Genomic DNA, 27022 nt, shown 5'->3' on the forward strand with positions numbered 1-27022 from the left:
GCAACTGGGTAATTTACACATTCTCCTGCACGTAACTGATGGGTTTTTTTTCTTTCTACTTAATTTAGAACAATATATAATTCGTGTGAAAATCAATTCACTGAGTTACTTAAAACATAAAAATATTGTAAAATTCACTGTTTGTATTTTGACTCAGTTCTTCAGTCCATGCACTCACTAAAGATGAAAACATGCCTAAGCAGATGTTTAGGTTTTATGAGAAACTCAGTGAACACTTAACTGGCTGGATCCTCCATTGCTCAGTGAATTGAGCTGCCATTTCTATCAGTGATCCTATGTATAACATGCTCTCTATACAGAACAACTGCATTTTATCCCCAGCTTTCACAGGTACAGATGCCTATGCAAATACAGAAAGATACCCAGTGAAAGAGACCCAGCCTCACCTAACCTCTCCTCACCTCCATGCCCAGTAAGATCATGGAACAGATCCTCCTGGAAGATGTGTCAAAACATATGGAAGACAAGGAGATGATTAGAGACAGCTAACATGGCTTCAACAAGGGCAAATCGTGCCTGACTAATCCAGTGGCCTTCTACAATAGAGTGACTGCATCACTGGACAAGAGAAGAGCTACAGATGTCATCTACCTGGACACCTGTAAGGCCTTTGATATTGTCCCCCACAACATTCTGGCAGCTAAATTGGAGACATATGGGTTTGATGGATGGACTGTTAAATGGATAAGGAATTGGCTGGATGGCCACATCCAAAGAGTTACAGTCAATGGCTCAATGTCCAAGTGGAAACCAGCAATGAGTGGTGTCTCTCAAGGACCCATACTGGGACCAATACTGTTTATTGGTAATTGGTAATAATACCTTCATCAATAACATAGATAGTGCACCTTCAGCAAGTTTGCTGATGAGACCAAGCTGAGTGGTGCAGTTGATTTGCTAGAAGGAAGGGATGCCATCCAGAGGGACGTTGATAGGCTTGAGAAGTGGGTCCATGTGAACCTCATGCAGTTCACTAAGGCTAAGTGCAAGGTCCTGCACCTGGGTCAGGGCAATCTCCAATATCAATACAGACTGGGGATGAATTGATTGAGAGCAGGCCTGTGGAGAAGGACTTGGGGGCACGGGTGGATGAAAAAATTGGACATGAGCCAGCAAAGTGCGCTTGCAGCACAGAAAGCCAATTGTAACCTCGGCTGCACCAAAAAAAGTGTGGCCAGCAGGTCGGGGGAGGTGATTCTGCCCCTCTACTCCATTCTGGTGAGACCCCACCTGGAGTACTGCGTCCAGCTCTGGGGTCCCCAGCACAAGAAAGAGATGGACCTATTGGAGTGGGTCCAGAGGGCCACAAAAAGACCTCTCCTATGAAGAATGGCTGAGAGAGTTGGGGTTGTTCAGCCTGGAGAAGAGAAGGCTCTGGGGAGACCTTACTGCAGCCTTTCAGTACTTAAAAGGGGCTTATGAGAAAGACAGAGAGAGACTTTTTACAAGGCCTGTAGTGATAGAACAAGGGGCAATGGTTTTAAACTGAAAGAGGGTACATTTAGATTGAATATAAGGAGGAAATATTTTACGATGAGGGCAGTGAGACACTGGAACAGGTTGCTCAGAGAAGTTGTGGGTGCCCCATCATTGGAAGTGTTCAAGGTCAGGTTGGATGGGGCTTTGAGCAACCTGATCTATTGGAAGACATCCCTGCCCATGGAAGGGGGTTTGGACTAGATGATCTTCAAAAGTCCCTTCCAACCCAAACCATTCTATGATTCTATGATTCTATGAATTCCTTTGACATCTGTCAGATGAGGATGAGCAATGGGTTTCACCCTAAACATTTTGGAAAATGCACAGTCTCTGAGGATACTGGCACTGTGCTTAGCTCACTTTATCCAACCCTGCAGGCATCACAAGTCAAGCTGCATTTTCAGATGAGGCCCCATATTGCCACATTTGAACACCATAGAAGCACTCATGAAGTTATCCTACTGTAAACAGGTGAGTATTTTCCTGTTTTACAAGTGAGATATTTCGGAGCCATCGAAATTAGAAGGGTTTTCAAAGAGATTTAATGAAGTGTGGCCATCCAACCTACTGACTGAAACATTAAGTATCACTATTAGATTAAATGAATCCCGCCTTGTTCCAGTCTTTTCTATACAGCTTAAAGGATATTAAGACAGTAGTGAAACTCATGCTGCTCTGAAATCAGATTCCTTAAAATTGGCTTATAAACAGGTCTTCAGTGTGGTTAGTGAGTAGAGAGAGAGTGTATACTCCTTTATCACTTTATTTCCAGGCTCTGTTTACCTTTCTTTTCACCTTGGCATGGGAAAGCATTTGAGGCATCAGACGTCTTTACGTCTTGTCACCACATTGATTACTCTTTTTTCTCCAAATATTCAGTTGAGTATCCTTCAGTTCATTTCCCCAAACTGCATTTGTGTAATGCCTGAATAATAAAAGTCAGCAGAATGACTAGATGGAATTTCATCCTTTTGCATTATCATCGAAAAAGGCATTACTATTCCCCTATCAAAAATATCCATCAACCTAATTACATCCCTTTTCTTCACAAAGTTTTAAAATAGGATACCTAAGTATGATAGGTAATGTAGAGTTATTATTTAATGACCATTGGGGAGATACATTTTGATTCATTTTCTTAAGTGTTAAAAATTTATGACAAACATAAAACCCTGTTATAGCAGCTGGATCATTTGTAATGGTCATAATTTTATTTAAATCATATATAGATAAAACATTATGTACATTTTAAAGCATTATGCCATTCTGAACCACTTGGGGAGACAGTCTGGTAGATTGGAAATAAAATAAATGATAAGCATAATCTTAGATGAAAAATAGGTGAACTCTGAAACTTGGCATCTAAAACAGTGATTTTTTTTTAGCCTTTTTTGATGCAAATTTTTTACTAATTTTAATCGTGTCTCTGGAAATGCCTACTTTTTCCCATTTTAGCTTAAGAGTTTTAATACTGATTTTGTCATTGGCCTTGTAACGTGACCTTGCTGTGCCTGGTTCTTTCCCCACCAGTTTTGTTTGCCTTACCATTTAAGACTGAAGAAGAAAACAAAGCCAATAAGCAAAGGAAAAAAAAAAAAAGCAGGGACAGATTTTCAGAGAGCATAGATCATCTGAGAGCAACACATCTAATTCATTCCAGACTAGGGGAAAGTTTTTCCATTTTACATTAAACTGGAATTGCAACACTGCAACACTTTGTGGGCATCCTAACAAATTTTAAAACAAACCCAGATGGTTTCAGTTCCATTGGAAATTAAGTGAATAAATTCTCCTCTGTTGTAAAAAGTTGGTCCAGGATAGTAAAAGGAAAAGTCTGAAAAATGCAGAAATAATTTTAAAATGTAGAAGACATTTATCCTGGAATTTTCCTATAAATAAGGGTGGTGGATTTGCTTCCCTCTCCAAATTCCAGTTTAATAGCTCAGTGCTGGTTAAATCATTGATACTAATGCTTGCTCTTTTGCTAGAGAATTATGGTTCCAAATATTTTTTATACTTAGTGTTTATTTAAAAGGAAAGTAAAGCAGAGAATGCAGAGGGGTTTACAAATTTTCTTCTCAAAATACTTGAATTTCCACTTTAAAATAACCAGTTGTCAGTATATGAAAGGGAAATAAACATGTACAGGGAAACTAATGTCTTATAAGCATTTTTCAGGATTTATAGGGGAGTTATCTCACTAGAAAAAATTGATACCTCTGTCTCATCAAATTAGGCATTGGCCATCTATGGTTAAAAAGTTCTTCCTCTTTGCAGAGCCTCTTGCAAAAACTAGGTTTTAGTTTCTGAGCCTTGGCTGATATAAATTGATGTAACAAACTGACTTTCCTTGCAGCCATGTCCATCTTCATCAGCTGAGGATCAGGCCCATATTTTTAATATTATTAAAATATACTCTCTGAAATGTTTTACAATATTTTCCCATGGGAAACACTTGCCAGTTATCACTACGGGAAGCTGGAGGAAGCTCTTAGAGTGAAAGAAGTACGAGTCGTATTAAGGGCAGGAACCAATGGATCTGAATGGGAAGTAGTTTAAACAGGTCATAAATTGACAATTTGCATATGTTTATGAATGCACACATGTGTTGGTGAGTAAGCATCTGGGCTATTTAATTCTGACTTAGATAAAGTATTGTCTTCCCTTATAGACTCTATTGGGCAATTCTGTAATGCCATGGAAACTGGCATAATGGCCTACTTGAAAAAAATCTTTTTTCATCTCTAAATCATGGATTTTTCTATCATATTTTAAATCATGCAACTGCATATTTACTTCAAATCTGTGAGAGAAATAATAAGCTTTACAATATATCCTAAAAAGTCTCTCTCTTTTCTGTGAGAGACAAAAGAAGTAAGGTACAGATGATCTATGATTTATGTTATAAAAGTAAATTATCACCACTAAAGTCTTCTCCCAACTTCCTTTATTTTTAGAATAATACAAAAGCATGCCCTTCATTTGCTCCATTCTTCTGCTAGAGAATATTTTGCTGGTGAAGGATTTTTTTTTCTTTGGGGATTATCCCAAAATGAATGTTTGGGATATTTTTCCTTCTTTATATTTCTGTTATTCTATCATAAGATTCCTTAGGGACCACTGAATCTCTGATAGCTAAATGTTTTATCTAAGACAGATGACAGGGTTACTTGTCTGTGACTCATGAAAGATTTTTGTTTTATGGCTGAAATTTATTTTGAGATATTTTTTTTTAATATTTCAGCATAAATTATATGGAATTACCTGAAATAACTATGGCAAGTATGAGCTTGTATAACTAACAATAACAAGAAAAAATGATCAGAAAGTTACTTACATTTGCAATACTTATCTGCAATACATATGAGTCAAGTACCTATATTGCTTGTTTCATTGCCATCAATATTAATTACAGCAATAAAAATGACTCAGTTATCGCTGTCCTGAAAAAATGTTAATGATGTGGTCATCACTGAAATAGCTAAATTGGCTAATGTGATGGCACAATAAATTCAGACTATAATTGGGCTGATTCTCTTTTCTCTGACATCTGTGTAAATTAGGAGCTCCCTAAGCATAAAACTCGTGTAAATGAGATAAGATTCAGATCTTTGCTTTATAGCTGTGGAGACCTGTTTGTAGCAGTTAGGTAATTTTAGTTAGTTGTTCTGCACTTTTGTACTACATTAGCTGTCATTTATATTCCGTATACATAGCAACCTGCATCTTAGGATTGGTATGCCTCTTTAATATCTAACTTACTAATATATTAATATTCTTGCATCAGTTATATTTTTCAACAAATCACCAGAAAGTATTTCATGATGACTAAATATAATCATAGGAAAAATAAATTTATATATTGCACAAACGAATAATCATACAAAAAATCTTTTAACTGAATTCATGCTTAAAAAGCCAGTTCTTTAAACCTTGGGAAAAAAGTCTGCTTGCCCCTCCTGTCTCTTTTATTTTAACTAAATGACTGCATATTACTTTTCTACAAGGTCCCAGCCTCGTTTTGAGAACAGGCTGGACAGCCCACTATGAATGAACAGCAAGGCAATACTTTGTTTTTCGATTTCATTCAATGTTCTCAAGGTTTATTTACTGTACAATATTCAGACTTTGCTTTGAAGACAGAATGATTGATTTCTTCCCAGCATTTCCATGCTGCTTGTCTTTTGTAACATCCATGGATTTCGCAAAGATTATTGAATTTTTGGCCATAAAACTTCTGTTAAACAAAGAGATTATATTATTCCCATTTCAGAGAAGGAGAAGGGGAGACAATGGCTGACCTGGTTTTACCCCACTTATTTTAGTTGCATAACTCTGGTACCTAAGTCAACAGCCTAATAATTTCAGATTTGATCTATTGTCAGTGGAAAGAAGCAAGATCTTTGCAGAACAACCCAGATTTTAACTGGGTACCTCTTCGTTTCAGCTACCAGTAGAGCATAAGGAAACTATGATTCTAACTCTAATAGTGCCCAAAGTTCATGGGGGTAGCTCCAGACTCCCATTTACCAGTGTGTTACGCAAGGCTTAATCTTTTACGGGAATAAAAACAAGCCCACTAGTAAGTGTATCTGTTTCCACCATTTTATTGTTTTCTTGAAGGAATGAGCCTGATCAATTTTGCCTGTGAGTTCTTTGATTTCTTCAAAGCAGATGACCCGCAGATCCCATGCCAAGCACCCACAAAGTGCGAAACACCCATTTAATAGCCACCAGTAGGAATTTTGGTTTAAACAACATTCCTAGGAATTCAGAGGGTGCCCTATAGAAGTAGCTCTGGACATGGGGCCCCCACAGATAGATTTCAACTGCCTCTGTCAGGAGACCACACTTTCTCTTCCAGCAATCTGCTCTCTAACATGTTATACATATTCCAATTTCTGTTAAAAAAAAAAGGATTCTAACAACTATAAAATGATAAAAACTATAATATTCGCCAATTCGTCATGAATCCTGATTTAGGATCTTGCCAGCTATGCCAATTTGTCACGAATGAGTGATTTAGATCGCTTTAAAAAATCACCATCAAAGGTATTAGCAAAAGCTGTTTTAATATGAGACTGTAAAAGTGCGACTTAACAAAGTTCAATGGCAAGATTCACTGTATTAATTACTGCATGAAAGAAACATACAAAGGAAAATTGAGTTACACTTGAGTTAGAATGATTCACAGAGAGACTGGGGTTACAAAAGGGTACAGAGGACCCTCCCATTGAGTCACGAGGTTCAGAGTAGACCTGCTTGCTTTCTAAACTCTTGATGGAGCTTAGATGCAGCTAGGTCCAATCTTTGTCTCAGACTTGGACAACAGTTTATGTCTAAGGGATTATATATGCAAAATTTATCATTTCAGGATGCAATCAAAGTTACCAAGACAAAATAAAAGTTTCCATACTACAAGGTTATGTGCGATATCGGTCGCTTACCAAAGATCTGCTGTTGGTAAAAGGTCTCTCTGCCTTGAGGAGCAACCTTGAGAGGTGTCCCAGCTCAAGGGGAGATCACCACCACGCAGTCATGCTGCCTAGCAGGGAGAGCTCAAAGAAGGCTCACTTAAGCTGTCTTATTTATAGGATTAAATGGTTGGCTTGTAGTTAAATTACATGCGATAGGAAAGGTATGCATGAGGTTCCTTGTACCCACAACTTTCTTTGTTCCTTGATAAATGAGTCTTGGAAAAGCCACCAGCCATGTCAATCGCATGATGTGTGTTCCAGGCTCATATGTATTGATGTTCTCTGTGCCACTTGGCTCCTTTGTGGGTTCTCAGAGAACAGATAGGAACCAGAGGAGTTCTTGGCCCGGCCATGGCTCAGGCCTTTACCTCCTTTGGAGCCTGTACCAAACTGCTGCTAGTTTGGTTAAGAGGTCGAGTGCATCCCTCACACTCCACCCCATGACTACAGTCAATCCACTTTATCAACTCATAGAGTGGTAGTACGATTACTTCTTACCTCTACGTCTTAAATATGTGGTGTATTGCAGATCAGTGGTAAGAGTCCGATTATTTGATACACTGTTTAGTTTAAGTGTCCTAATTAATGTTAGTTATATAACATTTCACATACAGAATCAGTTGACTGTATACGTATTTACATAAACTGAACAACCTTCACTTATTCGCAGAGCCTGGCCCATTTCTGGACCTTGGTGCTTAAGAAATTGAAATGGAGAATTCAGCCCCTAGCACGCAGTCGCTGAAATACTTTGGCATTTTGCAGTTTTTCACCACTTGACGCCCCTTGTCAAAACATTAAGGGGGATGTAGAGCAGCAGCATGTCATTATGTAACATTTTTACACATCATATTTATAAAGAGTCAAACACATTTTATTCTTGATCTAGAACTCCGCTAATTAGATGCCACTGACAGTTTGACTGCAGACTTTGAGTCTGAACACTGTCATGCTGTTCCCGGTTGGCATTTATAGTTGGCTGGTCCATAGAAGCATGGGCCATTCCGCTCAGGTTTTCACGGCGAGACAGAAGCGTCGAAACTTTTCACCACTTGTTCATCATCTCTCGCTTGTTAATTAATGTCTGCACAGTGTTTTGAGCATGTGCTGTCAGAATTCTGTCTTTTATTTCCCTGGTGAAAAAGCCTAGAAAACACTATCATGGATGCTCTACAAACAACTCAACCATCCCAGCTGGGAAAAGGAAAAGCTAGAGACCAAATCACCTGAGATTAGGGCCTTTTGCAAAGCACATATATCACAGTATTGTCATAGCAATACAGGTTGTTGCTCATGTGATTACAGGTCAAATAGATCTTTGTCACTTAGCTAGTTCAGGTTCAGCAAAAGTGGGACAATATAGAGCTCAGCATCCAATGTAAAGCCATCCCCAAAGCATGGAAAGGTAACGATCAACTTAGTAACCATCTGAACTAAAGGTACATGCCAGGCAGATATTACCTTCCCTCCTAGAAATTGTATCTGGATGACATCCCAGAACATCCTACTGGTAGTTGGAATTTGTGATATATCTCACTCAGCTCTGACGGTGCTGCTAAATGGCCCAAGTCCTAACCATCTTCCTGAACTATGTACAAGTCAATCATACATTGCAGACACTTTGCGAGTTCACCAGGTCCATTACAGCTCTTATTAAAGATATCCATTATACTTCCATTCTCCAAAATCATAATATTTGTAGATTACTAGTTTTCTGTACAGACTACGTCACATGTCTACACAAAAAGATCAAGTCCCCTTCAATGAAATTAAATCGGAATTTAGCTGCCTATAACCCTAGTTCACCATGTCTGCTTTCCAGAACTGCATACTTCTAAATTTACTATGCATTTTCTATTGAAATTTTTGTGGATGCCAAAATTCAGGCACAGTAATGTAGGGAAATGGATGTTTTCCAACTGAAATACCACTGCAGTGCAGATTAGGAAGAGAGGCAACAAAGCTAGGAATGATCAAAACAGGGAAAAGCTCTACCAGAAATGTCATTAATTCCTGCCTTTCCTATTCATTGTCTGCTCATAATGACGTCTCTATCTATTGCATTCCCTAAGTTATGTGGTCATCAGTAGATTGTAAAAGTTCTTGCAACTGTTTTGTTCACCAATTATCTAAAACTTCTTGTGCCAAGGCTCAGTGAAAACAAAGGCAAAAGAATTTATCCATTTCTGCTGATTTCAAAAGTAATAAATACTGCTTCATGCTCCTTTCTACCAGTCAGGGTACTCATGCAACTTCTGAGATGGTTTATCATTTATTTAATGCCTAAATACACACTTATTTGCTGAATTTGGAGGCACACATATGGAAACATGGCCAGAATTTGTTATTTAGAGAAACTCTTCAAAACCATGGAAACATATTTACAAGCAAAGGCAACTTTTAAAGCTGGGGTTTTTTGATTTGTTTTTCAGTATGAATTACTTCATGTCTTTGGACCACAGGATTATGTTGAGAGCTCAAGGTTATCCAATATTTGTAAAGAACTGGCCGCTTCTTTAGGAGAGTAAAATTATGGCTTTATGTAAAGGCAGACTTTACCTCTATCAGTTCACCAGTCTTAATCTTGATCTCCTCACTTAAAGAACTGTGGAAAAGGGTGTGTGAACAGGAAAATATGGGCATAATTGGACAGGAAAACGTTAGCCTGTTAGTTTTACTGTCTTTGTTCTTTGGAAACAAAAATTACTTTACATTTACTCACAATAGAACAAGATCTTTCTCAGCTGTGAAATTTTCCCCATAGAAATCTTACATAGCAGTAGTAAATAATGCAGCACAAGGTAATGACAATGACACATTAGAGCTTCCTTTGAATGCATGCTGTGCTTTGTGCATGATGCAGAATTCAATGGACAGTGATACGGAGGGGGGAAAGAGGCTTGTTTGTGTTCAGATTACATAATCCACTCATCTTTGTTGTTACCATTCTAGGCATTTTGTCCAAAGATGTTCTGCTTCTCATAAAGTGCATTCAGCCTTATCTGTAGCTCAGAAGCCTAAGGCTTTGTTACAATAGTTATTTATAACTTAACTATAAAAAAATGATAGCTGAACAGGAAAACACTTCTTCAGTCATAAATAAATAGCTCATTTGTACCTAGGGAGGACACGAATAGCTTTCAAAGAGCTTCCGCTTCAGTTGCAGAATCATGACTTCCAGGTAGAAGCTATTGGAAGAAGGCTCTATCATACATCTAAAACTAGATATGTGCAGTTTGTTGTTGAAAGCTTATTGCTAAGATTTCCAAAATTACTCTAGGATTTGAATACCTTTGTAGGTTTTTAGGTGTCCAACTTGGAATTAATCTGAAAGAATCCATTATAATACTAAGCATATCCAGTTCCCTGAAAACCAGACATCCCTGTAGAATATAAGATTAACCTTCCAGAAATTGAATAACACAAAGTTTTTGCCTAAGAGGAAATGAGTGTCAGCTGCAGACAGAGGAGCATATTCATGTGGGATAATTTAGGCCTTTGAAATACAATGGAGGTAAAGAAAAGAAATCTTGAAAAGTTTCCTATCAATTATCTAAGTAACAATTTATGACTTACTGCAAATATTGATTTTTTGCTCAGAAACTTATTTCAGATAGGGGCCTGACTCTTTATTGAAACATGTAAATCAGAAACTATGTCATGTTTGTAATGATACTGTTATGACTGTGTTTAATATCAGTTATACTGGTATGAAACTAAAACACTGATAAAGCTTTTTCTTGTTTCCAAAGATGAATTACCTATATCCAAATAACTACCCTCCATACGTGTTACCATTTCAGCTATGATGTTCAATGGTATAGTAATGTGATGGTTGAAAATGAAGTTTTACATGTTTACAAGACCTTACATGTTAGCTCCAGCCAAACAGTGATATAAACCTACTCAAAAGAGTTTAAGTTTCAAAAATCAGGAAAAAAACCTCAATTGTATTTTGCCCCTCATGTGCAGGTTTTGCAAAGATGTTTTTTCTTTTCATTTCAGTAGAGTTCTTTTGGGTTTAGGGGGTGAAAAAGGAAGAGAAGAATCTGAGTTCATACAGTGACTTTGAACTTGAACCACACATAAACAAGGTTTGTTACTAAATTTCAGTTGAGGCTGGTTGTGTGCTAGCTGACCTGCTTTGCTGATCTCTCAGATCATCTTCCACGTTACATTTGAACATTTCCAAACCTCTCAAATAAACAGTGATTTTTTTTCCCCCCTCTTTTTCTGTTTTTAGGTTAGAAGAGTACATTACCAATTTCTCCAGCATACAAGATTTCTAAGCAGCAACAGAGAAACCTCCTGAACTCTCCAAAGTGCATGCTGAAATGCAGAATTTCTCTACTCTTGAATTCCTTTCAGTAGGTGTTGAAACCTTTTACAGTAAATTGCATTTTACGTGTTAGGAACTTCAAAAGAAGGTGTTAATATAATTGAGACATGATAAGTTTGACAGTTGGTGTCATTATATGAGTTTCACTCAGCAGTCTTCTGAAGCAAAAATAATAAAAAAAATCCGTCTTCCTAAAGAAAGGAAGCTTATGCCTATAATGATGAAATAGCTTCTTAATAACTTGCTTTAATCCATAAAGTCCTTGTCCTGGTCCCAATATTCAACATTTTAAAGTGGATTACATGTAACTATTCTAACTCCCATATTTCTGATATTATTTTTAAAATGAATCTTTTGCAGCAATATCATTGTATTCTGTGGTTATTACTCTCCCTTATATTTGTATAAAAGTACAGATGGGGAAATATCTTACAGTTAGCTACTTAACACTTACTTTAAATCTCATTGCCCTTAAGTGTGTATCAATAGGCTGGGGTCCTGCCCTGAATTACCACTTTTACCATGATTTGAGAGGCTGTAACTATTATGAAGTATGTTTCTATGTTTGTCGAAGATCAAGCCAAATAACAGAGAAAGGCCTGGGGACAGCCATGAACAAAGCTGCCAGCAATGTTATTTGGAGAGCCTGGGAACAGGAGACACTCTGAGTATCAATTAGTTGATTCTTTTCCTGCTGAAATTTTGGTCACCAACATGTAATTTAATTAATAGTAAATGTTAGGATTCAGACTGCTAAAAAGGGTAGGAATATTTTTTTTCATCTGTCTGAGGCTTATGAGGACAAGCCAAAAAAAAATTTATCAACAAACCCAAATGATACTAGATATGGAAAATACAAAAAGAAGTATCCTTTTGGCTCACATATGCTAATGCAGAGTGAAATCAAGGACAAATCTGACCACTAAATCCTCGGGAATATTCTTGGAATGTGTCATATGTGAAACTGATTCTGCTTTGCAAAGTGCTCAGAGAGTTCCCAGGGCTTGCACCATCTTTCCATATTTCTTGCTGAAACATGTATTTTGCTGCCTAATTTGCCTCTCTGTTCCTTCCAGCCTCCATTTTTATAGACCATCCTTCTGAAGACAGCAGAAAGTTTTATAAATTCTAAATATAGAGAAAGTCTTTTATGCAGTCACCCTATTAGCTAACATTCACTTTGCAACAAGATCCATACAAAGATCAAGCATGACAGAGTTTATGGTGAAATCAGGAATGGACACAGCAATAGACCTTCTTCATAAACATTGCATTGTATAAACATTTTACAGCTACAAAAATGAGACTTCAGGTTTTTCAGGCCTGCCTAGCATAGCCCCAGACTTCACAGAAACCTGTTCTTCGACTAAACTCATGCCAGTGTCACTTAGCTGTTACTCTGACCTTGGGGATCTTATTCCTTGTTGATATAAGTGAATCAGAATTTGAACCCTAATGCTTGTAAAAACAGATCTCCAGTTAAGTGTTGCAGGCACATTTTGCAATCAATGATTTGTGTACCACAGCCATCCCTGAAAAGGAGAATGGTATCTATTTTACAAAGTCCCCCTTTCAACAGTTCGAATAATGAAGAGAGGAGGAAAATTGTGCACAACTGAAACTGAGGAGGGATGTAGATAGCCAGGCCCAGTTCATCCCACTAAATTTGACAGCATTTCTGCACTATATGCCACCTCACCCATGTGCTTGAAGACAAATGATGCTTTGGTACCTACAGGTGTTGTGTGCCTGTTTTCTTAGCTATCCAAGCATAGTAAAACCCACGTTCTGTGAAGAATGGTGCTCCATCCAGGCTGTTGTGTAGCTCATATTCCTTAGGTTAGGTACTTCCACCTCACTTGGCTGGGCAATTCTGCTTCTGTAGGAATACTCAGATCATGTCAGACCTTCCCTAGCATCTCAAAATAGAAGTTTGTTAGCTTACATCTTAAGAGAAATAAAAGTACCGACTTTACACATTCTCAATTTTGCAGTAGACAGCAAAAGGAGGAAATAGAAGAAAGGCAGGTTTTGATGCCAGTATCTTAAAACAGGTCAGGCTTGTAGGCAAGCCTGGGACAAGTAAGAAAACCTAGAGAGATGGGTGGAGGGAATCAGGAACAGGAACACTAGGCAGGCAAGGAGAGCTGAGCAATCAGGTCTAGGAATGGTTTGTAGAAGGACCTCACTGTTGTGTGCAGCATGCTGAGGGAATAGTTTTGTTGTGATGCAACAGCATTTGATGAGTTAATGACATCAGTTATTTATTATTCTCATGGCTTAGATAGCTGGCTCTTTGAGCCTTACGACCTCAGTGCCAACACTACCAGTCATTTATTCAGTCTCCTCTAAAAATGTTCACCTCAAGCATTCCAGATCCATGACAACTTTGGTGCCTCTTCTCTTTTGTAAAGGTGTTTGCATTCACATTGCAGATCTTTCCAAAGACCACATAGAACAGTGTACCAATGAATATGTCAAAGTTTTTGTGGGTTTGAGGGAGTTCTGTAAGTAAGATTTTCACCATATAGCCAGCATGTAAGCGCTGGATTCCACACACAGGATGTCAGTCTCTAATAGTTCACAGACATCATCCTCAGGTTCCTAATCAGTCCTCAATGTCCATGACTTACTACAGGTCAGCTTATGTACTTATCGTTGCATCAGTCACCTGTCATAGAGCTAGCTTTTCAGTAACCATCCTCTTGGTACTTTCATCAACAGCTGTTCTCAGAGAACATTCTATGTTGGTTCCCATGAAGCAGCTTCACATAAGGCACTATCAATGACTCTGTCCTCTTGAAGGAATATTCTCTTAATACTCTAACCTGCATGATCTGGTCTGATTGCACAGCCTCAAACACTTTTCATGTTTACTGGAGATTAAAGCTACCTTTTCCAGTCTTCATGTCTTTCATCCAGACCCGAAGAGAAAGGAAAACCAGAGCACCGCAGGGAGAACTTGCTCCGTCATTGTGAGAATATGACACATCCTCAAATTACAGTGGGGATAGTTGAAACATGATGGGGGAAGGCCTGTGCTATAACACTAGTAAATTAAATGTACTTTTGTAGCTTTTTGTATCTATCTTACACAACCCAGCAGGAATGACATGAGGGAAGATGACAGGCAAGCACATGCCTCAGCTAAGGAGAGGGTAAAGAAGGTGAGGAAGCAGGAGGTGGTGATAGAGCATGAATAGCTTCACAAGGCATCCCCAGACAATCAAGTTGACAGAAGGAGTGGGAGTTTGCAGGCAAACATTCTGCAGTCTCATTAGGTTGGGAGCAGGCTGATGAGAGCTGTAAATAACAGGTGCTTTATTTAACAAGGGAGAGAGAACATGAGAATGAAATGAAAGAAAATTATTAGGACTTAAGTTTCACCAGAAGTGTCAGAGGCTGAGGCTATGACAGGGAAGAGTGTGGCACTCTACCTCTTTCTGTCCCTTTGGCTATGTGTAGGCTATGAGTGCTATTGTCCTCCCACCTGCAGGGATCTAACATAATGTGCTCATCCTTGCAAGGATCTGTAGCTTTCCACAGCTTCAGCACCTACAAGGTCAGATTAGTATTCCTTCAAGGACAGATTAGTACTGTCACACAGGACCTGGAACAAATGGCATTTCAGGTGGAGCTACTGGACCGGGTGTCCAGTGCAACATCTTATGAGCTCCATGTTGTGACCGGCAACTGCGAATAACCCTGTCTCATTCATTAATGGTCTTGGCTCTGTTTCCTGGACAATCTGCCTCTGAGATGGCCCAAAGCCTCTGGCATGTAGAACATCTCTGAGGGACAGAGATACACTTCCATATGTTCAGAAAATCAATGCTCGAGTTGAGTCATAGACTGAAGAGTTTTTGTGACCCTTCTGAGTGAGTCTTGACATTGCTTCTCCACCTTCCAAAAACATCAGCAAAACTCATTCAGCAAAATACTTAGTTCCACCAGGAACGGAACACGATATGCCATAAAATTCAATTTAATAAATTTGGTTTTTGATAAATAGGACCTACCTATGAGGATTTTAGCACTGTGCGGTTAACCAAGGGAATTCTTATCAAAGTTACTATGAAATTGTTACCAGAGACAGCATAGCATAGGTATCCAGCAGGTACACAAGTTGCCCAGCAGTCACCAGTTTCTTTACTTTTCTCATTGCATCAGAATGCATGAGTAGCGGTCTTCCTTTTTTTCATATTTCCTTTCTATCCAATAGTAGTAAAGAAATGTTAACCTTCTCTTCTCTTCGCTGTTCAGAACGGGATGGACATAGCAGCCTACCATGTCACCATCTTAAAATTCTCAATAGCAAATTTTTTTAAGCTAATTCTGAAAGAATTTGAAACTTTCTCCACTTGTTTTCAACACTTCATGGTGGTCACCTTGCCAAGAAAGGGGAATTTACTTTTGCAGGAGACAGTTTGCTCAGTAGCAACTGGTGGACTTGCAATTAGTTATATTTTGCCTTGATATTTGTTCATAGTACCTGGTTCTCCCTAAATTCTTGAAGACAAAGAAAGCAAACTGGAGGCTGCTTTCTCTCTCAGAGGCAGGGTAATATTACCAGGTTGACAAGCAATATCTGGTCTTGTCCATATCAGCATCCAGCTCCCACATCTACTGGGATTCTAAAGAAACCAAGAGCTCCTACTTCATACTGCAGCAAGCTACCACTTTGTGGATGGACAGCTGGATTTTTGTTTTGGGGGCGGAGGGGAAATTAGAAATAATTTTTCACTCAGTGGGTGTTTGATATAGATATAAATACTCCTATAGACCCATTCAAACTTCATAACAGGGAAACACTTCAAAATGCTGAAAATATTAACTTTTATTGTCATGTTACCCTTTTACACACTTGCCTGAGGGTAGCACAAGGTCATTTGCCTTTTGCAGTCTGGTTTATGTCCATGCACCACTAGATATATGGGGATGTAGTGATTCATCTCATCTAACTTTGGATGTCTATCGCTTAGTTGCTTTGGCTACCTGTGGCTCTCTTTGTAATCACTTCAGAGACCAGAGGGCTTTAAGGTACAATTAATTCGACCTATTTTAGACATTGGCTTTAGCATGAAATAAATTGCACTCCAGAAGTTCTCATTTCTCTCCAAAGTGAGCCTCGGGTGACCAGCTCAACCACAGCTGCCTATAGTGCGGCTGTCTACAGCTGTGTTAAATCAGTCCCACGCATGAATCTCAGTCAGTGCCTGTATCTACTGAAATCAATGGTGACGCTCCCTTAGGCTTTGTGTACAGTTCTGCCCCATTTCATCTTTGAGAAGAAATGGATGTGCTTGCAGATATTTTAAACACAAGGTGGGGTTTTACTTTTCCAAAGATTTAGAATGGCATCTTAAAGACTCATTAAATATCTGTACTGAGTTGCTCCTGTTCACTGACCTGTTTGAAATGAAAATTAAGTTAGTGTGATAGGATTGGAGATGCAACATTCTTCTGCAGGTTTGAAATTCTAGAGGTAATTGTTTTATTAAAATATTTGCTCTTTTGCTCCCTACAAGGTTTTTGATGACCTGGAAGTCATTGTATGGCACCATGCTAGCCGTTAGTGCTTTGATTTCCACAAAGCCTTTCTTTATTTAATAGGCCTGAAATATTGATTAACATTTACAGATTCAATTCCAAGCACTTGCCAGGGGTTACAGAGAGCCAGAGAGAGCTGGTTGTGCCAGTCAAATTCTGAGGTGTAATGAAATCCCCTACTGTGCCTGTCAACTTATCCAGTGTACAGGTCATTTCCCACAAGGTCTGCAGTGTTGAAAGAAGCAGTTTTCACTTGAAACATTTCATAGGCAAAGGGAAAATATGTCTCCAGTATTGTATGCTTTATCCTTTTGTCTAATATTGAATAGGCTCATTGCTTCACACAATTTTTACCCCCAAAGCTTTCTGAGTCAATAGAAGAAGAATGTTTCAGGTGGGCACAAGTCAAAACTCTCAGTGTAAATGCTTTATTACTGTTGTCAAGGAATTTCACGGTAACTAAGGCTAGAGACAGACAAACCTCAAAAGGACTGGAATCTCAATTCATTTTAGTTAAGTACTGAATGATTCTTTTATTCTTCCAAATATTACAAAGCTCCCTTTGAAAGATACTTGCATCCTTCTTCCGAAAATGTCCTCTTTCTTAATTTGTTCCAAGACCACAATTTTCCTTCAAATTCAAACTCTTTTACCTATTTCAATCCAAGTCCAAATAGAATCTATTCTATTCCATCCAAGTCTTTATCGGATTTTTTTTTCATGATCAGAATACTTTTGTCTTCTCATCTCCTACAGAGAAGAGAAAGAATGTGCAGCAAAATGTTTTGTTTTCATAAGGTTTCAGTTTTGCTTCTGTTATTAAATTTTAAATATCTGATTTCAAAAAGGTTATTTTAAAGAAAGATATCTTGTTCTTTGAGTTACGGTCTGGTGAAGGTCCTTGTGATGGTCTGTGATCAAATTTGTTATGTAGATTAAGAGTAGTCCCCAGAACAGTAATGTTGCTTGCAGGATCTAATTTTAGATTGACTATAACAAATGTCTTTATTCCAGAAAATTGCAGTAAAGTTGCTGACCCTAATCTCTCATGCGAGGCAATGTTATCTCAAGATCAAAATTTCTGAATGGTGCAATAAAGGGGTATTGTTTTTTGTCCTCTGTTCTCTAACGGGGGGGACACATATGTCTGAGCTAGTAAATGCCTCCAGCACCATGTCCTGACCTGAACTCAAAATGTTGTATTTGATTTACAAGTTTATAGTTGACTTTGGCTAGCTTCTCTGCCAGCTTCATTTGTAATGGGACATTTGACACTGATGCATGGCTGGAAAGAATTCCTGATAGATTCAAAAAATAGTTTCTTCAGTATTTCCTGAGTATATTGAAAGAAGAGGGAAAATATCCATCTGAGAGTGATGCATTGGATATTTTAGATATGAGTCGCACTGGTTCAGGAGGGATCAAGTCCACTAGTTTAACTAAAAATTTCTAGCTATCTAAATGCAATGGATGTTGTAAAAGGCAAAGGGGCTTTCCATCACAAATGAATGATGAGCAAAATCCTACTATTTGGCCTTCCACAGAAAGTGCACATTTTCTCCCTCAAATATGTCTGTATTTATTTATTATTTAGGAGCTTTGCACTAAGTTAAGTTGCAAACATGCAGCCCTGATAAATAGTTTACTACCAGAGACTGGTTTCCCATCACCAGGAACCCAAACTATTCTATGATTCTATGATTGTATGATTCTATGAATGAGCTTCAGTGAAACTTTGGCTACAAGATTCCCTTGACCTGCAATATACATCCAGTTCTGTTGTTAAGAAATTAATTATGGTCTGTATAAACCTTTGTTTCTATCATTATACTTAAAATTCTGCATTCTTCTCCGAGATCAAGATTTCTCAAGCAAGAGCTTTGCTGGAAAAGGGAATTAAAAGGATTTTTTTTACAGTAACTAGCATGCTCAAGGTTAACATGTAAAATTCCAATGATCCATCAGTGATTCCTAGGGGTAGGATCCCATTTAAGATTAAAGACTCTATATTTAGGTGTCCATATGTGAGCTGAGTATTTACTTTCCTGATAGGTACAGTCAACAGACATTGTATCCAGAGAACTATTTAGAACTATTTAGCTAAATAGTTCAACTGTTTAAGCTTTCTGAAGCTTAAATATCTGGGGTCTTTTGAAATGCCTAAAGCATTACTACTGGACTGACACATGTAACATAGGATTTATGGGAGACGACACTATTGTGAAGCAGCAGCTAGAGGCCAATCAAGATATTTCTTAGAATCTAAAATAACACAAGACTGTATTTAGGCAACTGGATGCTGCCCTAGATAATTACTTCAGGGTGAGCTGATAATCTGAGCAACATAGGTATTTCTACTTTCAGATGGGGACACATCCTAGAGCATTTGAGACATTTACATAGCTTGGACAAACATGACACAGGCCCTGTAGGAGACACAGGACCTACTGAAAATGCAGGTGTGAGCCAAGTGGGATACACAAGGGAACCTCAAATGGCAATAGACTGTCACAGATGGAGTGATGCACTTCATCTGTAAGATAGAAGCAAAAATGTACTTTATTGATATAAAACAGTGAGTTAACAAGGTTCAATGGTAAATGCGACAGTGGTTTAACAAGATTCAATGGCAAGGTACACTTTATTATTTACTGCATAGAGGATAGGGTCAGACAAAACTGTCAGGGAGACCCTCCCATTGAGTCATGAGGTTCAGAAAGGATCCTCTTGCTTTCTAAACTCCTTCTCAAAGAGGAGTCTAGGTGTGGCTGGATCCAATCCTAGTCCCTGACTTGGTCAAAGGTTTATGTCTAAAGGTTTATATATGCGCAATCAATCCTTTATATCACTTAGCTAAGATTTCAAAGTTTAGCATGCTATTAGTCACTTACCAAGGATCTGTTGCGGCAAGGAATCTCAACCTCGAGGAGTAACCTTGAGAGGTGTCCCTACTCAAGGGGAGACCCTGGCATGCAGCCCACTGCCGTGCAGGAGAGCTCAAAGGGCTCTTGGGCTGCTCACTATTTATGGGGGTAAGATGATTGACTCATAGTCATATTTGCATAACAACCACAGATTTTAGTTTCTTCACTGTGGTTAGGTGGGCGCATTGCGCAATAGCTTTTGGCTATTGTGTTGTTATCTGTCTCCTGAATCCACTTTGAGACAGATGCAGCCATCATGACCAGATGCATCCATTACAACCCCCACTGGTGGTTATCGCTTGAGCAGGGTTACGGACGATAAGGTTCAGGTGGGGGGGGGGGAGCACACTGTCACATAGACACATTCATTTAGACAAATTAACTGAGTTCTAGAACCCATTGACTGTCTTAATTATATTTCCTTTAACTATATCAGGAACTTAGACATTTAGCAGATGTGTATACACCTGCAGGTAAACTGTTCTGGGACTTTCGTGTTTCGTCATGTCAATATAGGTATTGAAATTTCTCAGAGTACCACATCTGAAGTATCTCAGGATCAGATTGACAATAAGAAGTGGTTTTATGGATCCACAAGTCTATAGTAGACTCTAAATCAATATAAAATCCAAGCTACTTTAACTCCATTCTCTGTCAAGAGATGAGTTAATCGGAACAAGTTTTCCTACCTTAGGCACTTTTCTCCCATTCAGTGTTTTCAGAAAAGATTAAAATTTCTCCCCCTGATAAAAGGACGTGTGTGCAGAAGGAAGACTTCTCTGCTCCTAGACCTACTGGGTTCAGATTTCATGTACCCTGCGTCTCAGTGCTGCAGTCAACATGCAGCAAGAGATAATCTGTGAATTTTGAAAACAGAGTTACCTTGCATATCACAGAATCATGGAATGATAGAATATCTCAAGTTGGAAGAGACCCATAAGGATCCTCGAGTCTAACTCCCTGCTCCTTGCAGAACTACCTAAAACTAAACCATATGACTAAAAGAGTTGTCCAGATGCTCCTTGAACTCTGACAGGTTTGGTGCCATGACCACTTCCTTAGGGAACCTGTTCCAGTGACCAACCACCCTCTCAGTGAAGAACCTTTTCCTAATGTCCAATATGAACTTCCCCTGATGCAACTTCATTGCATTTCCTCGTGTCCTACCACTGGTCACCAGAGAGAGTAGATCAGCACCTTCCTCTCCACTGCCCCCCTTGAGGAAGGTGTAGACTGTAACGGGATCACCCCTCAGCCTTCTCTTCTCCAAGCTGAACAAGCCAAGTGACCCCAGCAGCTCCTCAAAAGTCTTGCCCTCAAGACCTTTCACCATCTTGGTTGCCCTCCTCTGGACACACTCTAATAGTTTGATGTCCTTCTTATATTGAGGTGCCCAAAACTGCACACAGTGCTCTAAGTGGGGCATCTATTATCAGGGAAAGGTAAGTTTGATCTCTCATGTAATTGAGACTATCGCCTCATTTCCCTGGTTTTCCTGCCTGATAGTCACTCCTTGTTTCATAATCTAGGTCAGCTGGCTCCCCGCTCCTTTTTTGCTAAGTTACTCTTGAAAAAATTGGCAATACTTTGCACTGGTTCCATTCCTCTTATACCAGATCAATGCATCCTTATCTCCTTGTTAGTAGTCTAATGGTCTTATCCAGAGAGTAAATATGTCTGCTGGATGAAACTTTGTCTGTCTGTTCTGTTTGTGGTATGGAGACCCTTGGGCAGAGCCAGTTTAGGGCTGTCAGATCTTGCTCATTTGTTTGGGTTCCCCACACCTCAGATGATCTTCGCCTTTCTTCTAGGGTGGCTAGGACTCTCCCTTTTGTTTCTACTTCCCAACTGTCTGCTCTCCTCATCTCTAAACCAACTCAAAGAGAGTTTCCTCAGAAAGCTGCACAATGCAGAGAGTAGTCTCATCTCATTTTGATGGAAGACTCTGACCCAAAGGATCTCTGACTCCGTAATCCTCCTCAGATTAATTGGATTTCTTGGTATGACCACTTACTTTGACCAGGGGGGCCACTATTTCAATACTGATATTATTGTATTTTGTATAAAGTAGTTAAATATGAACTAGTATGAAAAATGTGACATATATCTCACTTCTTCTTGGGAAGTCCAGTCAGCAGCGTGATGGAAGTCTTTTCGTTTGGGTTTTTTCTGTAGTCCACTGAAAATGTCATTCATGTAAGTGGAGGAAAGCAACAAGAAATTGACAACGGGTTACTTCAGCACGCTTGACTGCATGGGTGGACTATTTTCCTAAGTGAAGGGACAGGCTGATTCAGGTTAGTGAAGAAGGAAAGCGAACAAAAGTGTCTAATTCTCTGAGCTTGCAAGTGAAAGACGGGACTCAGCTACTCTCCCTTTTCTTATTCAGGCCTTCATATTAAAAGGAAAACTGTGTTTCTAGATTAGGCAAGCCTTTTGTTTGACTTTAAACAAGAAAGCAAAAAAAAAAATCTCAGTTCAGATCAACTCAAACATTGTGTTTTTTTCTAAAAAGGGGTAAACAGAAAAAGCAATAACTAGCAGAACCCTAATGAAAAGAAGATAGACTCAGCTGAAATTGAATTTCAACAGAATATCTGTGCCTAACTCTCTTCTCATTTGAACAATCTGGGTCACAGCTATTGTCTCCTGGCATTACTATGCATTGGCTTCTTGTGGTATCTTTCCAGAGTGTCTTTGACACTTCTCTCCCACACCATTCCATACGCAACTCCATTTCTCACAGCAGCTTTTCAGATATGTACCTCTAGTTTCAGCTACGAAGCTTTATTTTTCAAACTATTTTCACAATTTCTGCTTTCTTATACTTTCTATTGCTTAGGAAAGTAAATTCTATTGACTTTAATTAATCTTGACTAGGCTCCAGAGCTTGGAGTTTTATTTTTATTAAGAAAATACTATACTTGCTCTCTAAATTGCATTTCTTGATTCTTACTAATTTTATCACTCTACTGCCAACATAAATGTAACCCCCTCCAGTTAAATCATTGTCTTTTTAGAGTATCTTTGTAGTATTAAAGGCAAATCTGTAACACTTTCATCATGTTGACGTAATATCAACCCAAGATACCCCTGACTGCAGCAATGCTGGGGGCATGAATTCCAACATTTTGCTGTAGATTAACTTGTAAAAAAGGCTTTAGCAGCTCTGATTGACCATATCTGGTATAAATCAACTATGATGTGTTTAAACTAGTGGCTTTTAATTAGACATACGTGGGGCTGGGGACAACACTGAACATGATCAGGAGAAATCTCTGCTGCAACTCATGAATAACATTGGCATTTGCATTTGCTGGTCTCTAGTTATGACACCTTTCATGAGGGTCTCAGTTTTCTGTTTTCCTTATGCTAGCCTCTCTTTAAGCTCACTTCGCCTCTCTGCCCCCTAGCAAAATGGTATGTTGACTTCTTGCTGAAGCTGTGAAAGTCTTCTCTTTTTCTGTGTTTTTGCCATAATCTTTTTAGAGCCTCCTCCTCTGCATTTTCTGCGTCTAATCGTCACCTTTCTTTGATTAACTGTAAGTAAAACTTACAAGTGCTTTTGGGTTTTGGTTTTGAGGGATTTTAAGTTTTAATGTAAACCAACCAGAGATTTAAAAGCACGGATCCTATTGACTGCTGCAGTGGTGTTGTGTTCCTACATATAATAAAGGTAGTTTTGAAACTCTCCCTCTGGGTGCCTCAAATAGCATTTACACTGTAGAAACTTAAATGGAAGTGAAGATGTAAAACAAATGCTGAACACCCACAGATTCCTTCAGCTTTAGTAGTTATTGCAGGTGCTTTATCACTTCTAAAATTTGCACATTTTTACTCAATTTGGAAAGGCCAGCACATTTGCAAAAGTGAAGTCTCCACCCTGAAGAGTTTTGTGTTTCAATAAATGTGTTACCAAGGGAAAAAGAAGATGGAGACCTCAAGATACCTGTCTAATTTCAGCCTCTCATCAAGAGCCCTTCCTTTAATGCTTCATGATGAATTCAGTCTATCATTGACCAATAACTAAAGCAGAAGCAAGGAATCTGTATCTTCAGGACCAGACACAGCTTGAGATTTCTTTTTACATGACTCATTGTCACTTTACAGAGTGTGAGAGTGTGTGGTGCAAGCAAGGTACCAGAGAAACCTACTTCACTCTGAGCAAGGGAAAGGTACTCATGTCTGGCCTAAAAAGCCCTCTTGGAGTTTTTCCATTGACTTCCGTCAAATTACATTAAACACTGAATCTTGGCAGAGATTTTGAAATCCCAAATAAGCTGTTATGGGTTCAGTTCACAAAAATGTCAAGGCATCTACTTCTAATTAAGAGCTGACTCTTTAGAAACTCAATAGCCATTTAAATTAATTGTCATTTGGTGATCCAGTTTCCCACACAGCTAGGAAGCTAACCTAACATTTAAACATTTACATGGGTTGTTTTCATGGATTCCCGCCATGCTTCTTTTCTTCTTTTTTTTTTTTTTTTTTTTGTGACAGTCCATAACTTAAAGCATATACATTTCTGGACATACAAACTTAATCTTTTGAAAGCCAAGTAAGAAATCTGAGAACACTTCACAGGTTTAAAATGAAGCTAGGGCAAATCGCAAAAGACTTATTTCCTGGTGATAAGTCTGGGCCTATTTTATAGTAAAGGGAAGAAAAACTTTCCTTGAAAAGATATGTTCTAATTGAACATGAGCTAAACACATCTTTGGGCTAGCTATTTATTTTTCCCCTCTTATCTTAACAGAAGATTATACACATTAACAAAATTGTACTAAAGGGTTTTCATTGAAATGAGTGTTGGACTTACTGATATTAATAGCCTAACCACTTTGAGTACCTGTTCACAACTAAAGGAAGGTCAGAAGCTCAGTATTGCTAAGCCAGGAGTTCAGACATTGCCTAAAGATTAAAAATTGTGGCTTAAACATAACTTGTATGGGGTATTTTAGTTTGTCTTTTGACTTGTTGAGACCCCAGGAACTCACATTTTCCAAGTTATCCTTGTATCCCAGAGGGCCAAGAAACTTAGTTCCTTTGAAATGAAAACTGAGAAGCAGAAACTTATGTAAAAAAGGACAAATATCATTATTTTCAGGATGAAATCTTGAGATATGGCAATGTTGTGATCCAGACCTTTGTGATTACAGCTGTAGAGGAATGGTCTCATCTCTTTTATCTCATAAGAAGGAATGAAGTTCTCTGAGAGAAGATAGCATCACAAAATAACGAAGAAGCCTTCGAAGATTATTCTCTCACCTCCATGGAAACTTCTGCAATCCTTGAAAGGGGAGCTTTGTGTTGTTTCTTTAACATTATGTCTTTAGCAAATACTGTGGTGAAGGTGATTCTGATGGAAATGGCACAAAAATATAATTTTAACAAAAAGAAGTGATTTCTTCAGAATGAAATAAAAAGTTAAAAAGTCCCCAAATGACTGCCCCTATAGTAGTCAATATACGAATGTAAATATAAATTTGTACATCTTCATATCTCTTAAATAACTCTTAATGCTTGTTTTACTCAGATATTCCAGTGGTCTGAAGCCCATGAGTGTGAAAGCTAGCTGAAATTTCTTTACCAAGTGATATTTTGTAGTCAAAAACTTACATTGTTTGAGAATAATTTCTTTTTACTTGTTGCTAAAAAACATTATTTTTCCTAAGTATTTATGAAAAATTATAAAACTTTTGAGAAAAGTGACTTTTTTTTTTTATTTTTCCTATCCAGATTTTCCTAATTTTAAGGTAGAAAAATGAGGAAAAATAAAAGGAAAAAGAACAAAGGATTGGAGGTGGGGGAGGAATTAGAAAACTGTGCTTAAAATTTCATAATATCTGTACTGAACCCATTTCATTCTATCTTTGTCCTCCCCTTTTCAGTCTTTTTTTCTTTCTAGTCATAGCTGGTAAGTAGTGTGGCCGAAATTATAGATCATTTATATCTTATTAATATTCACCATTCCTTATTTTGACAAAACACTGATAAAATTTGTTTGCTGAAGAAATACATTAATATTAATAAGTGAATAATGAGTTCACTTAAGACTTTCATTATCTGTACATTCATAAGTTTGAAAGATGAATATGATAGCTGAGCAAAAAATATTGCTAATTTTGTTCTCAGCTCAATCACCAGAACAGCACAGCTTTTTCTAGAGATGCACCAAAAGCAGACATCAAAATATCAGCCTTGAACTTAAGAGTGGAGCTGAAGTCCAACCTCAGATTCATTGCTTAGCTCTAGCTTTACTCTTTATCATGCCATAACTTTCTAAATATTTGTTGAAAGAGCTCTTGGGACTTCTTATGTTTGTTGCAAAAGACTGGCCGTACTTATTCCAGTAAGGGAAAACATTGCCCTCACTGTAAACAAAAAGCAGCTGGACTGTGCTGATGAGCTCCAGTGAGAGCTCAGTTTATGCACATTTTGTTGTAGGTAGGCATTTGTGTATTGTCTGCTTCTCCAGCAGAGTTTTATCTTGGAGCCAGTACTCTCTGCACCAAGATGCATGCAAATAGTCTTCCCATGAGCTCTTGCAAAAAAGTGATTGCAGCACAAATCAAAACAGTCACAAACTTACTAAGCTGCCCTAAAATTGGTCTGAGAACTAGTTGAGGACCAAAGAACAGCTGGACTGGGCAAGTGATGGCCACCAAGGGCTGAGATAACTCCCTTACTGGAGTCTGGGATTGTTTGTTTCCAGGAGACGCAGGAGAGCAAAGTCCACCCTAGGAAAAATTTCTTGTCATCTTGTTCATGCTTTGGAAATTGAATTGCACAATATTTTTTGCAGGAAGAAAGAAACATAAACAAAACCAAACCTTCCACAAAACAGTTTTACTGTACATTCGAGGACAAAAATAATAAGACCCACTCAATCTTCAGTGCCAACTAAAGTCAGGAAGACAATTTTCTTCAATGTTTTGACTGAGTCTATTAGGCCCTCTTCATTATAAAAATTCCTGTATTGTTCACAGTAGGAAACATGATTCCAGAGTAACTTGTCTGTCACATTTGTTCTGGTTTAGCAGCATGAAGATCGAATCTTTAAATTAATGTAGAAACTAGAACAGTTGAAATGGCTGAAAGATGCTTTGCCTATTACAAGTTTATGCTTGAGGAACATAAATATTTTTGCTTTACTGGACACATCTAATTGCTGGGTCAGCTGGAAACTTGAGTTAGCCCAACTTGGGACTGACTTGCTCTCTTAAAATCTC

This window comes from Ciconia boyciana, chromosome 1, assembly GCF_034638445.1.
Source record: "Ciconia boyciana chromosome 1, ASM3463844v1, whole genome shotgun sequence".
Taxonomy (NCBI): Eukaryota; Metazoa; Chordata; class Aves; order Ciconiiformes; family Ciconiidae; genus Ciconia; species Ciconia boyciana.